Here is a 12,333-nt window from a genome sequence, read left to right on the forward strand (position 1 = left end):
GACACTTAACTGCTGTACATGATAATTCATATAAGACCTTGATAGTATTTTCCAACCAAAATTTAGCCCTTTTCGGATCATCTTTGGTAGTAGCCCTAAATTCTTCTGCCTTATTTTTACAAATTTTATCTACCGGAGGCTTACCAGTTCTAACAGGTTTAAAAAATTGTGGCATGTCAGGAACCAGTTGAGGAGCAGGAGGGGGAGGTTGTTGTACAACACAATTTGTTCTAAAAAATTTTGTCAACCACTCATTCATCATTTGGAAGAAGGCTTCTTTTGCCTCCTTACCTCGGCCCTCAGATATGGGCCTTCTACTACTAGATACAGCTCTCTTTACAAAAGCTTGAGCAGTGCTTTCAGCTTCCTCGGATTCAGCTTTAGCTTGGTTGAATTACATTACTATATGAAAAACATGTTTAAAATGGTCAGGAGATATCACACTATCACAAATTATATAATGGCTTGTACAGCTAAAATCGTACTTGATACGTTAGTCTAAGAATCGGCTAAACCATAGCTCTGATACCAATAAATGTAACACCCCTAACTCGTATCCATCGTCGAAACAGGGTTACAAAGCATTACTGGAGTTTACAGTTCAAATAAAATTAATCTATGTCATTTACTATTCATTTCCAAAAATGAATCACATTAAATCATAATGTCCCTTATATGGGTTCTCGAGGCCCAAAATACATATTAGAATCGAGCCGGGATTAAGCCGAGATCACATAAAATTTTTCGCGAAATCTTAAAATTTTTATTAGGTGCAGAAGACACATGCCCGTGTGGCCAAGCTATGTGGCTCACCCGGCCAATGACACTCCCATGTCTCAGACCGTGTGGACATTCGATGTGAGGCACATGGTTGTATTCCAGCCCGTGTCCTTACTTATGCAACTCTCTGACTTGGGTCATACGGCCAGCCACACACCTGTGTGCTAGACTATGTGGACAATTTAATTTTCAAAAATTAGGTGCAGGGATTACATGGTTAGGATAAACGCCCATGTGCTGGGCTGTGTGTCTTACACAGCTAAGACACACGCCCATGTCTCTGCCCATGTGCTCAATTCTGAGCATTCTATTTCTCTAATTTTAAGATGCAGGGGACACATGGCCAAACCACACGCTTGTATGTCTGCTCGTTTGGACAGAATAAGACCATTTTCCAAGCCTTATTTCTCACCCTTTTTACCTTGCACCTACATCAACACTTCAACATATTTATCAACCAATTCAAGTCATATAAATCAATCTAATGATCAAGTTTTATACATGACACATTTACTCATTTCAAGTATCATCTTTTTTTTTAATCATATACTTACCCTACTGTGATTATATCTAAGATACTAATTGATGTATACTCACATACCAAGCATAGTATAACTTCATGCATAAATATATTAAATATGTTATCAATAGCCATTCTAATGGCTACATACAACCAAAACATTTACATACCCTCACTTGACACCATCACCCTATACATGCCATATTACCAAATTAAGTTTCCTATTTATACCAAAAGGAGTTGGAGGATAGTGTGATGATGCTCTGACCGATTCCAACCTTTATGAGCTTCTAAGAACTATAGACTAGAGAAAAGAAAACCAAGTAAGCATTTCAAATTCTTTGTAAGTTCGTATAACAAGAATTTAACTTACCATATATTTCTATTCAAGATAAACATACAAAAACGCATCCAAGCAATTTGGCTAATGGCCTAAAATACACAATTTCACCAATCATGTTAGTCAAGTAATTCATATAATACCAAAAACATGTATGAGCTCATCATTTAATGACTTTCATAAATATATGCTTTCCAAATCATTATTCCATATTACATGTATATTTCCATGAAAAATCATTTCAAGTTCAATTTAGTCATATAAAAACTTTATCCGTTGAATTTATTTGAAGTATTGATGGATACACTCATATAGTACATTTAAAGTGTACAAAACTGAAATCCATCAATTCATATTCAGGGGTACCCAAATAGGGAACATAATCAGGAAGCACTCTCTCGAGCCATGTAACAGGATGCTCATGTGAGCCATGTATCAGGAAGCTTATCTGGGCTAAATAGAAAACTCATAAGAGTTTAGAACAAGAAGCTCATTGAGCTTAACAGGTGACTCTGAAGAGTTATTAATAAGGAGCTTCGGATAGCATAATAGGGAGTTCAAGCGAGCCATGTCAGAAAGCTCATAAGAGCTTATATTAGGATGCTCACGAAAAGTTGCGTTTGTGTCTGTAATAATTGCTGGATCTGAACTGACCGAATCGTGCAACAGGAGGCTCACAAAGAGCTACGGTAGGGCGCAACACATGCAGAATCACTACAGATTAGGATGCTCGCAGGAACTATATAACATGATGCTCGAGAGGCTGATAACAGGATTGCTCATCTGAGCTATATTCTCTTTGCAACATATGTACGACCACATTCAATACGGGAAACATGTATCCATTGAATTTCATTATTCAAATGGAATATATCATTTTCTGCACATTAACGGGCATGTGGTTATTTCATACATTTATAACACTTATATAATTCATGCATACACATACCACATTCCATTCAAGTATAAAAATAAACACAAATTACCTCACCACTTGTTTGTGTAGGTAAATCTATTAATCCGACACCTTTTCTTTTCCTTGATCTAACTCTTTATTGAGTCTTTCCAAATCCATATAAATGGATTTAACATCAATTTAGTTCACTTTATACTTAATTGAATTCAATTCACATCTTAGGAAAAATTACCATTTTGCCCCTATATTTTCATAAATGACAATTTCGTCAATTTAATCCTTATTTCAAGCCTAAACGAATTTTATATGTCACAGTAACAGCCCATGAATTTCACAAAAATAATAAATTTTCCATGGTTTTACCATTTTTTCAATTTAGTCCCTAAATCATAATTTCATCAATATTCTCTTTGTAAAAGTTTATCTATCAACAACCTTTCATTTTCTACCATAAAGTTCAAAATTTTAGCATTTACATCCATGAAAAAATTTCTATACTTTGATATCTTTACAACTTAATCCCCAAAATAGATAGATTAAGCTATTCCGAACTTGAAGATATAAAAATTACTAAAAATGTGACAAAAATGCTTACCCAATTAAGCCAAGAAAGCTTGCTTGAATGTTTTTCTCTTTCCTAGGGTTTCTATGTTTTAATTTGGGGAAGATGATTAAAATAAGATGATATTTTCTATTTAATTTAATTATCATCTTTTAATTTTTCCACTTTCCAATTTAGTCCTTTCCTTTTTCTAATTTTCCATGGATGATTCACCAAAAATATCTACTAACTTTTCTTAATGGTCTAATTACCATATAAGGACGTTAAATTTTGAATTCCATAGTTATTTGGTACTTGTAGCTACTAGAACTCAACTTTTTCATTTTATGCAATTTGGTCCTTTCCATAATTAAACACATAATCGGTAAAATTTTCTTATTAGAATTTTCATATAACATTCCTATCATAATGTAGACCATGCAGTAATTTTAAAATAATTTTTCTTTCTGGCTCGGATTTGTGGTCCTAAAACCACTGTTTCGATTTCACTGAAAATGGGTTCTTACAGTACTCAATGGAGGATGGAATAAATCTATAAAAAACGTTTTACAATAATAAGTCTAAATGGTAATAATTAATTCCTATATTACGAAAAATCATAAAAGGGATTAATAAGGGAAATTAAATAACTAAAGTAAATAAATAGGAAAATAAACAAACGACTTAAACCAATAAAACCAATTAGGAAGATTAACTAGTTTCAAGTTTTGTAATTAAATTTGGATTATGGTTTAGGGTGGATTAGCTACCAATGAACCAATTATTACCTCTCGACCTCTAACTAATTAATCGATTGGTTGATATTCGCTTATCTTCCGAATTCACTTTCTGAGAAAGGATAACTATGATTTACTTGGATTGAGTTATCTCCTAATGTCGTCTCACCTATGGTTACTTCCTAGGGTTGTCAAGCCTAGGGTTTAAGAACGCGTAATCTATACAAACTAGTCCTTTCAAAAAACCCTAAATCCTCTGATAATCACATCCCTATCCACTTGTTAATCTCCTCTAATGGATTTAGCCACTCATGTTATTCATAATCTTAATCTCAATTGAAATAAACATGTAAAGAACGCAAACAAATCAAAAGAGAAAAGAGATTAGAATAATCTTAGATTGATGTCGAGTAGAGCACAGAGTAGTAAATCTCTTGATCAAAATAATGAAATATGTCACTTGCAAAGAAGAATTAAACTGAAATACTTTAATAACATAAAAGAAATCTTGGATTGAAACCGATTCCAAGAGGAAAAACAAAGAGTTTAGAAAAGTTGAAAGAAAACTAAATCTAGTCATATTCCTAAACTACTAGGGTTTTTTATTGCGTCTAAGATGATTTAGTTACATCAAATCCTAAGGTCTTATTTATAGAGTGCTAGCAGCCCAAATTAGGTCTTAGATACATCTTAGGTTTTCGTATAAAGTTGATTGTGGAAACAAAAATAACCTTGGTATATTTCAACATCATATTAACCTATGTCGCAGCATATAAGGTCTGTGGTGAGACATGATAGGTGAATTTTGCCTTCTTGGTTCTGTTTCATGCTTTGATGGCTTGGGAAACTTATGCATCACTCGTCCCTTGCTCCCATGTCAATTGGGCCTATAAATCATTATCCTACACCCTCAATTCATCACATCAACACTACCTAAGGCCCGTGTTAGCCTTATAGATCACAACACTTACAAATTGTGTTAAAAGCACTTATTTTTACTAATATTTAACCCCAAATACAAAGTACCAAAAACATAATATAAAATACTAAGTTACTTAGAAAACAAGCTCCTTAAGTGCAAAAATAGACTAAAATAACTACTATATTTGACGACAAGTCAAATACCCCTACATTTAAGTCTTTGCTTGTCCTCAAGCAAACTAAACAATATAAAACAAAAACTAAAAACAAACTAAATTTAAAACAAGAGATAAACAAGCAAAGAAAAGAAAATGTACAAGACGGTGTAAATAAACATATAACTCTAGAATGATATACAGTTGACTCACAGTTTCTAAAGTTAGATAAGTTAGTTTAATAAATTACAAAGCAAACAAATAAAAGAATGTTAAGTATAAGGTTCTACCAAAATAAATATACAAAATACACATATGTTCAAATTAATATATGTGGTAAAAATATCAAAACTTGGTACAATTTCATCCACATAAGGTACTACCTAAGTTACATAAGACTTTTCGGCTTGTAATGTTCTGTGGCTTAGGTTGGTTTGGAATTCAAAGAAAAGGCTCGATAGAATGGTTAAGTATGAAAGTAGTTTGGCACATGATATTGTCCCCGATACTCTCCCAAGTATATCTGTAGCTCACCACCTTATATCCACTTCCCTCACATTCCTTATTTCTCTATTTACTAAAGCATCATATAGTATTCATGTGTACAATCATTCGAGCTTGTAATATTATTTTCGAACAAATGTAAGCATACTTTTTTTCCATTTCACTTTGATTTTATTTTTTCATCTAGATTTTCTCAGTTTTTTTCTATAAGCTCAAAATTCTTATACTCACTATAGCATACAATTCATTAGTTCACTCATTTTTTTCTCTTTTCGAAACCATCGTGATGTATCTACTTAATCCCTCAATAGCAATGGTTGGACATCTAAATCTATGCAAGGGTCACGAAATAAAGGATCACATAGAATATATAATAAGCTTAGGGTTTCAATTAAAGTTCATTAAGAAAATTGATCAGGGTTTCAAAATAGGTGCTAGGGAAGATATTTACGAGATAGCTTTTAGGCTCAAGAAATTGTCTACCAAACAATGCCTTAGGTCGTCCCTAGATAATTCTATACATGGATTAAATTGACCAAGCCTATCAATTTCTACAATTTATAGTTCAATTAAACATGCATGTTATTTATACCTATTTATCATGTGGTATACTTAACTCCTTAAATTTATTCATAATGTAATAAATTGAACTAATTAATCTAAAATAAAAAATTTACAGTCAGTTTTTATGAAACTAAATTCACAATTTATTCACAAAATCCTATTAACATGCTTCTAACCAATCACTTGTCTTTCTACAAGCTCAAGCACATAGAAAACATGCAAGAAAAAAAATTAAAAACTACTAAAATTTAGAAAAAAAAATAGAAACATTTAAAAGTTTTTCTAAGTCACACCGACACTTTATTTGACACATTGTCCCTAATGTGCAATAAAAATAACAAGAAAGAGGATATCCAGTTGGCGTGATTCGTGCAACTCAATTGGTAGGACTCCTCCTCCTCTTGGTTTTGGCTTAAAAATGTAGTGTCGCAAAAAAATTTAAGGTTCCTACTAAGAAAAACGCAATATATATAATATCAAAGTTCTACATAATTAAAATAAAAACAAACCAATAACAATCTTTCGAGATAAATAAAATAAAATACAATGTCCAAATTAAAAATAAATTAAAATTTGTTAAAAACTAGTTGAAATCATGCTTCGACTCATCTCATCATCTTCTTCCTCGCCCGACGATGGAAATCTCACGAACATGTTTGGTAATGGCATTGGTGGTTGCCATCCATTTTTTTTTGCATAAGGAAAATCAAAATATAGCCCATGTCTTTCATCCAACACGTTTTCCATTTAGAAATTGACATTTCTATCAATCTCATCATTCATGATGTCTATGCTTTCATCTTCCTCTTACTCGACCTTTGGGGACCCCCTCTATGCTTTTTGCGTTGTTTGGATTCTTGCATTTTCTTTCTTTGGAGTTCAATGAACTAGACGTACATGTTGTCCCCAATTATGCTCTTTTTTGGTAGCGTGAATGGTTCAATAGGTGTGACATGGGAACTCCAGCTCGTCTGCATAGGGCTATGATTAGGTGCGAAAAGTACATACTTTGTTTGCGACTCTGTATGCACTTCATCATCTCTTCATTGATTAATAGACGGTGCAAATCTGTTCTTTTTGTAAAATTGAATAAAGCATAACCACTCTGTATGCAGTGATGTTAGAAGCATTGTATGTAAGTGCCAAGAGGATGCAAATAAATTACATCTACATTTTTGCCATCGGAAACATAATGGTTGTGTTGAATTTTAAGGCCACCCCAGTGTTGGCATTACAAGTCCACTCGCCATGACCCTCCATCAAATAGTTGATTATTACCTCCATTCTAGTTCCTCAAATATGGATAAATTTATATTTTCTAGGCAATCGCGGGAATAATATGGTGCATCATGAAACTTGCATATTTCGTGTGGATAGATCAACAATTATTTTCCTTGAATAACGACTTGGGTAATCATCTCACCCTGATGTCTATGGTTTACTCAATCTTTTAGGGCAGCATAAAATTCATAAGCTATTGCGTCAACCACTGGTTCGATTGGGTTGCCACAAAATTTATTCCAAAGTGGTATCAGACTAAGTCCCAAATCACGTAACAGGTAGACATGGTCGGATCGAATCCACATTCTTGAATTAATGATCGACCACTCATTTTGAGATAGATGGAAACACGAAAATATACACACTGTTCATGCCCTTTTTAACTCAAATTCATGCAGCCTTGGTAAAATTATTGTCGAAAATTATATAATAATTATAAAAAAATTAAAGTGCACTCAAATTATGAGCATGTTGAATTTTAATTAATTTTATATCAAATTTTGATTAATTTTTTTTATTTTCAATAGATTTGCACAAAGGGCCAAAAACGACTTGGCAGACACTACTAGAAGCGCAAAACCAAGAAGCAATTTTGAAGCATCAAGGCGAATTAATTTTTCAGCCTAGGATGGTCCAAATTATGTGTGTTAATTCATAGTATAATTAATTTTAATTTTAATCCAATTTAGCTGGGTTAAATAAATTATTATTAATTAATTATGAAAAGGGGCCTAATTGAGCTGAACTGAGAAAACCGATCTCACCGAGCATTGGGTAGCCCAAAACCGTCCCATATGCTGACCCAATCAGCTTGTTTGGATGATTATTTTTCTTGAAAAATGGCCCTTGAAGACTCCTTCAATTTGCATTCAAACCCCTCTACTGTTCATGCCTATCAAGATTTGCCCTTACCAAAAAATAGCATGTTTGAAATCTTCAAACATGCCACATGTGTGGCCGAACATGGGGGGAGTCTTTGGCTACTGATTTTGGCTATTTTCAGTAGCCTTCTCAACCCTTTGGATGCTCACTTAAAACACATCTCAAAACCATTCAATCTTCACTTCTCTCTCACTTTTCTCTCTTCATTATTCTTCATTTCCTTTCCCATTCCCTTATTGATTCCACCTCTTGAAAAAGAGTCTTTCAACCACCATTTGCAGCAGCATTCAAGTGTTCATGGAAGCCATGGTTCAACAAGAACATGCAGAGAAGGAGGAGCAGAGCAACCTAGTCAATCCTCAGAGAAACACCGGATTTGATTCTTGTTCCCTATCCTTTTAATTTCGTTGTTGTTATGATGAACATGTCCATGAATATTTGTGATGTTGATATATTTAATTTAATTAAAATGGCTTAAATTTAATTCGTGTCAAGCTTATTGCATTTCGTCTACTTGAGTTATTAAAATTGTGTTCGTATTGTTGTAAGCCTCGGTAAGATGTTTGATTAAGTAAAACCATGACTAAGTTATTCTTGCATTACAATTGTAAGGTAACTAATGAATTAATTATTTAAATTGAAATTGTAATTAATTGACACAATACTTAATCAGTGCATGTTTAATCATCTAAGGTAGCTGAGGGTTAAATTAGCAAGGGTATCTAACGATACATTAGCCTTGCATAACTTGCAAGATTTTTGTGATTAAACTGTTTCAAGGTAGAAATACATTGTTACCTCACGTAATCTTTTATGTGCTTATAAGATTGAATTAATTGTTTGAATTGGCATAGAGATATGTACAAGAGATTATTTTAATTTTATAAGTATGTATGTGCATTAACACATTTGCTTATTAAAATTTGTTTAATCAGTTGAATTGGAATAGAGATATAGTCAAGAGATAAATGGATTTTAGTAGGTAAGTATGTTCATAAGTTAACAAATTCTTGAGTTGCCGTGAATTTATTCGTAACAACATAAACATGAGTTTAATAATTATAAGTTAAGAATGTAATTAATCTAGCACAACTACATCATCTTGATTAAAATCATATTTTGAAATCATGCATTGGAACTTTTATTTTATTTTTATTTTACTTAGTTAAAATCTTAGTTTTTAATCACCTCCTCAAATCAAAATATTTTTCTTCACCAAAGTGTTTTTAATTGATTCATAAATAATTCTTTTCACAGTCCCTGTGGGTACTATAACTTGACATTTACTTGTCACTTTATTACTTGTTGCGATTGTGTACACTTGCACTTTTCTATCGTTCCAAGTTTTTGGCATCGTTGTCGGAGACTGTTTTAGAAAGTCATTATTTGTGAATTTGTTAATTTTGCTTTTTGGTTTAATTTTTTGTTCAATTTTAAATTAATTAATATTTCTATGTTATTTCAAGTGTTTATTAGTATTGAACAAATTATCGATTTACTCCCTATAGACCCTGATATTGAAAGAACTTTTCGATAGCAAAAAAGACAAGCAAGTCAGAGAAGGGTCGAAAAGATTAACTACAAAAATCCAAATTAAGGAAACGGAGCAAACCTTGCTCAAAATCCTATCCTTATTACTAAAGATAGGGATAGAGCTATAAAATAGTATGTCGTCCCAGTGTTTTATTATCTTAGTCTAGGTATTAGGAGACTCGAAATTGAGGCACAACAGTTCAAGCTAAAGCCAATCATGTTACAGATGCTTCAGACTGTGGGTCAATTCAGTGGAATGGCTACTGAAGATCCCCGCCTTCACTTCAGACTGTTTATGGAGGTGAGCAATTCTTTCAAGTTAGCCGGAGTACCTGAAGATGTACTACGATTGAAGTTGTTCCCATATTCGCTAAAGGACAGAGCTCGAGCCTGGTTGAACTCATTGCCACCAAATTCAAATTTCACATGGCAAGAGTTAGCAGAAAGATTCCTCATGAAGTATTATAGAAAGAATGCTAAGTTGAGGAACGAGATCACTCCTTTCCAACAAATGGATGATGAGTCCTTGTATGAGGCATGGGAAAGGTACAAAGAATTATTACGAAAGTGCCCTTATTACGGAATCCCATATTGCATCCAACTTGAAACGTTTTATAATGGTCTCAATGCTCACACAAGGATGGTAGTGGATGCTTAAGTCTTATAATGAGGCTTATGAAATCATTGAGAGGATTGTCAGTAACAATTATCAATGGCAAACCAATCGAGTAGCGTCAGGAAGATGAGTCATTGGAATACATGAAGTGGACGCTCTCACTTCACTCACATCTCAAGTATCCTTAATATCCTCAATGCTAAAAAATTTTACCACCAATGGGCTTAATAATTTTGCAGCACAGCCACCAAATCAATTTGAAAATGTAGCTTGTGTCTATTGTGGAAGGACATCTATTCGAAGAATGTCTTTCGAACCCAGAATCCATGTATCACATGGGTAACCAGAACCAAAGCCAAGGAAGGCAAGGACTACAATCCAATTCATATAACCCATCGTGGTGAAACCACCCTAATTTCTCCTAAAGTAACCAAGGGGTTGGACCCAGTAACACATACGCCCAACCTAGACCGACCCAGCCACCTATTTTTACCCAACAAGTTCAGAAACAACCTCAAGTTGAACCATCCAATTGCTTAGAAAACTTGTTGAAGGCATACATAGCCAAGAATAATGCCTTAATCCAAAGCCAAGCAGTTACATTAAAAAACCTCAAAAACCAAATGCCCAGTTTGTAGCTGAACTCAGAAACAGACAACAAGGTGCTTTACCTAGTGATACAGAGCATTTAAGGAATCCTGGGAAGGAACATTATAAAGCATTGGCATTGAGGAGTGGAAAGACATTAAAGCCTAACACCATCGAAGTTGAAGAAGAGCCAGCTGATGCTCAAGACTCAGAGGAAGTTCAACCAAGTGTTGAAATTTCAGTTTCACCAAGACCTGAATCTGCAAAATCTAATAAGGTAACTTCTGAACCAGCTAATTCTGATAAACTAACAATTTCGTTAGATGCAGAATTGCCATAGAAGACGAATCAACAAGTTCGAGTAAAGAAGCCTCCACCACCCTACCCTCAAAGACTTTAGAAGCAGAAGTAGGAAGTTCAATTCAAGAAGTTCCTAGACGTACTCAAGAAACTTCATATCAACATTCCGTTGGTTGAACCACTTGAACAAATGTCAAACTACGTCAAATTCATAAAGGATATCCTATCAAAAAAAATGTAGACTTGGAGAATTTGAGATGGTAGCCCTGACAAAGGAATGTAGTGCATATATTCAAGACAAACTACCCCCAAAGTTGAAGGATCCTGGATATTTTACCATACTTTGCAACATTGGAGCAACATGTTGTGGTAAGGCACTATGTGATTTGGGTGCAAGTATCAACTTGATGCCCATGTCAATATTTAGAAAGTTGGGGATAGGTGAAGTTAGATCTACTACGGTTGCACTTCAATTAGCAGATCGATTTTTAGCACATCTAAAAAAGAAAATCGAGGACATACTGTTACATGTAGACAAATTTATTTTTCCTGCCAACTTTGTTATTCTAGACTTTGCAGTAGACAAAGAAGTGCCAATCAACCTAGGAAGGCCTTTTTTAGAAACTAGAAGGACCCTTACTGATGTGCAAAAGGGCGAGCTTACTATGCGTGTTCAAGACGACCAGGTAACATTTAATATTTTTAAGTCTATGTGATTTCCTGACACAATTGATGATTGTTCTACAATGTCTGATTTAGAGGAATTAATCATGGAAAAGGAACTCAACTATGTTGAGGACCCATTGGAACAAATTTTGACATCAGACCCACCAAATGATGAAGAGGAGGATGAATACTTAGCTTTGCTAGAAGCTAATCATAGGGTACCTAATCTACAATCCTACTTTGAATCTTTGGAGTTATAGAATAGGGATTATTCTCAACCAAAAGCGTCAATTGAGAAGCCACTTAAATTAGAACTGAAGGTACTTCCCTCACATTTAAAAAATGTTTATTTAGGTTATGCATCAACTTTGCCTGTGATTGTTTCAGCGGAGTTAACCGTTGAGCAAGAAGAGAAACTCATCCTAGTATTGAAACAATTCAAGAAGGCTATTGGATGAACCATAGCTGATATTCGTGACATTAGTTCGT

At 33.9% G+C, this 12,333-nt stretch overlaps 1 non-coding gene across 1 annotated transcript; it reads right to left on the minus strand.

The window, feature by feature from the left end:
- Nucleotides 1-10,152: 10,152 nt before the first annotated feature.
- On the minus strand, nucleotides 10,153-10,259 carry LOC128286183 (small nucleolar RNA R71). The gene has a single exon (XR_008276728.1). It is a non-coding gene; the product is annotated as a small nucleolar RNA R71 (small nucleolar RNA).
- Nucleotides 10,260-12,333: the final 2,074 nt, after the last annotated feature.

Source organism: Gossypium arboreum, chromosome 12, assembly GCF_025698485.1.
Source record: "Gossypium arboreum isolate Shixiya-1 chromosome 12, ASM2569848v2, whole genome shotgun sequence".
Taxonomy (NCBI): Eukaryota; Viridiplantae; Streptophyta; class Magnoliopsida; order Malvales; family Malvaceae; genus Gossypium; species Gossypium arboreum.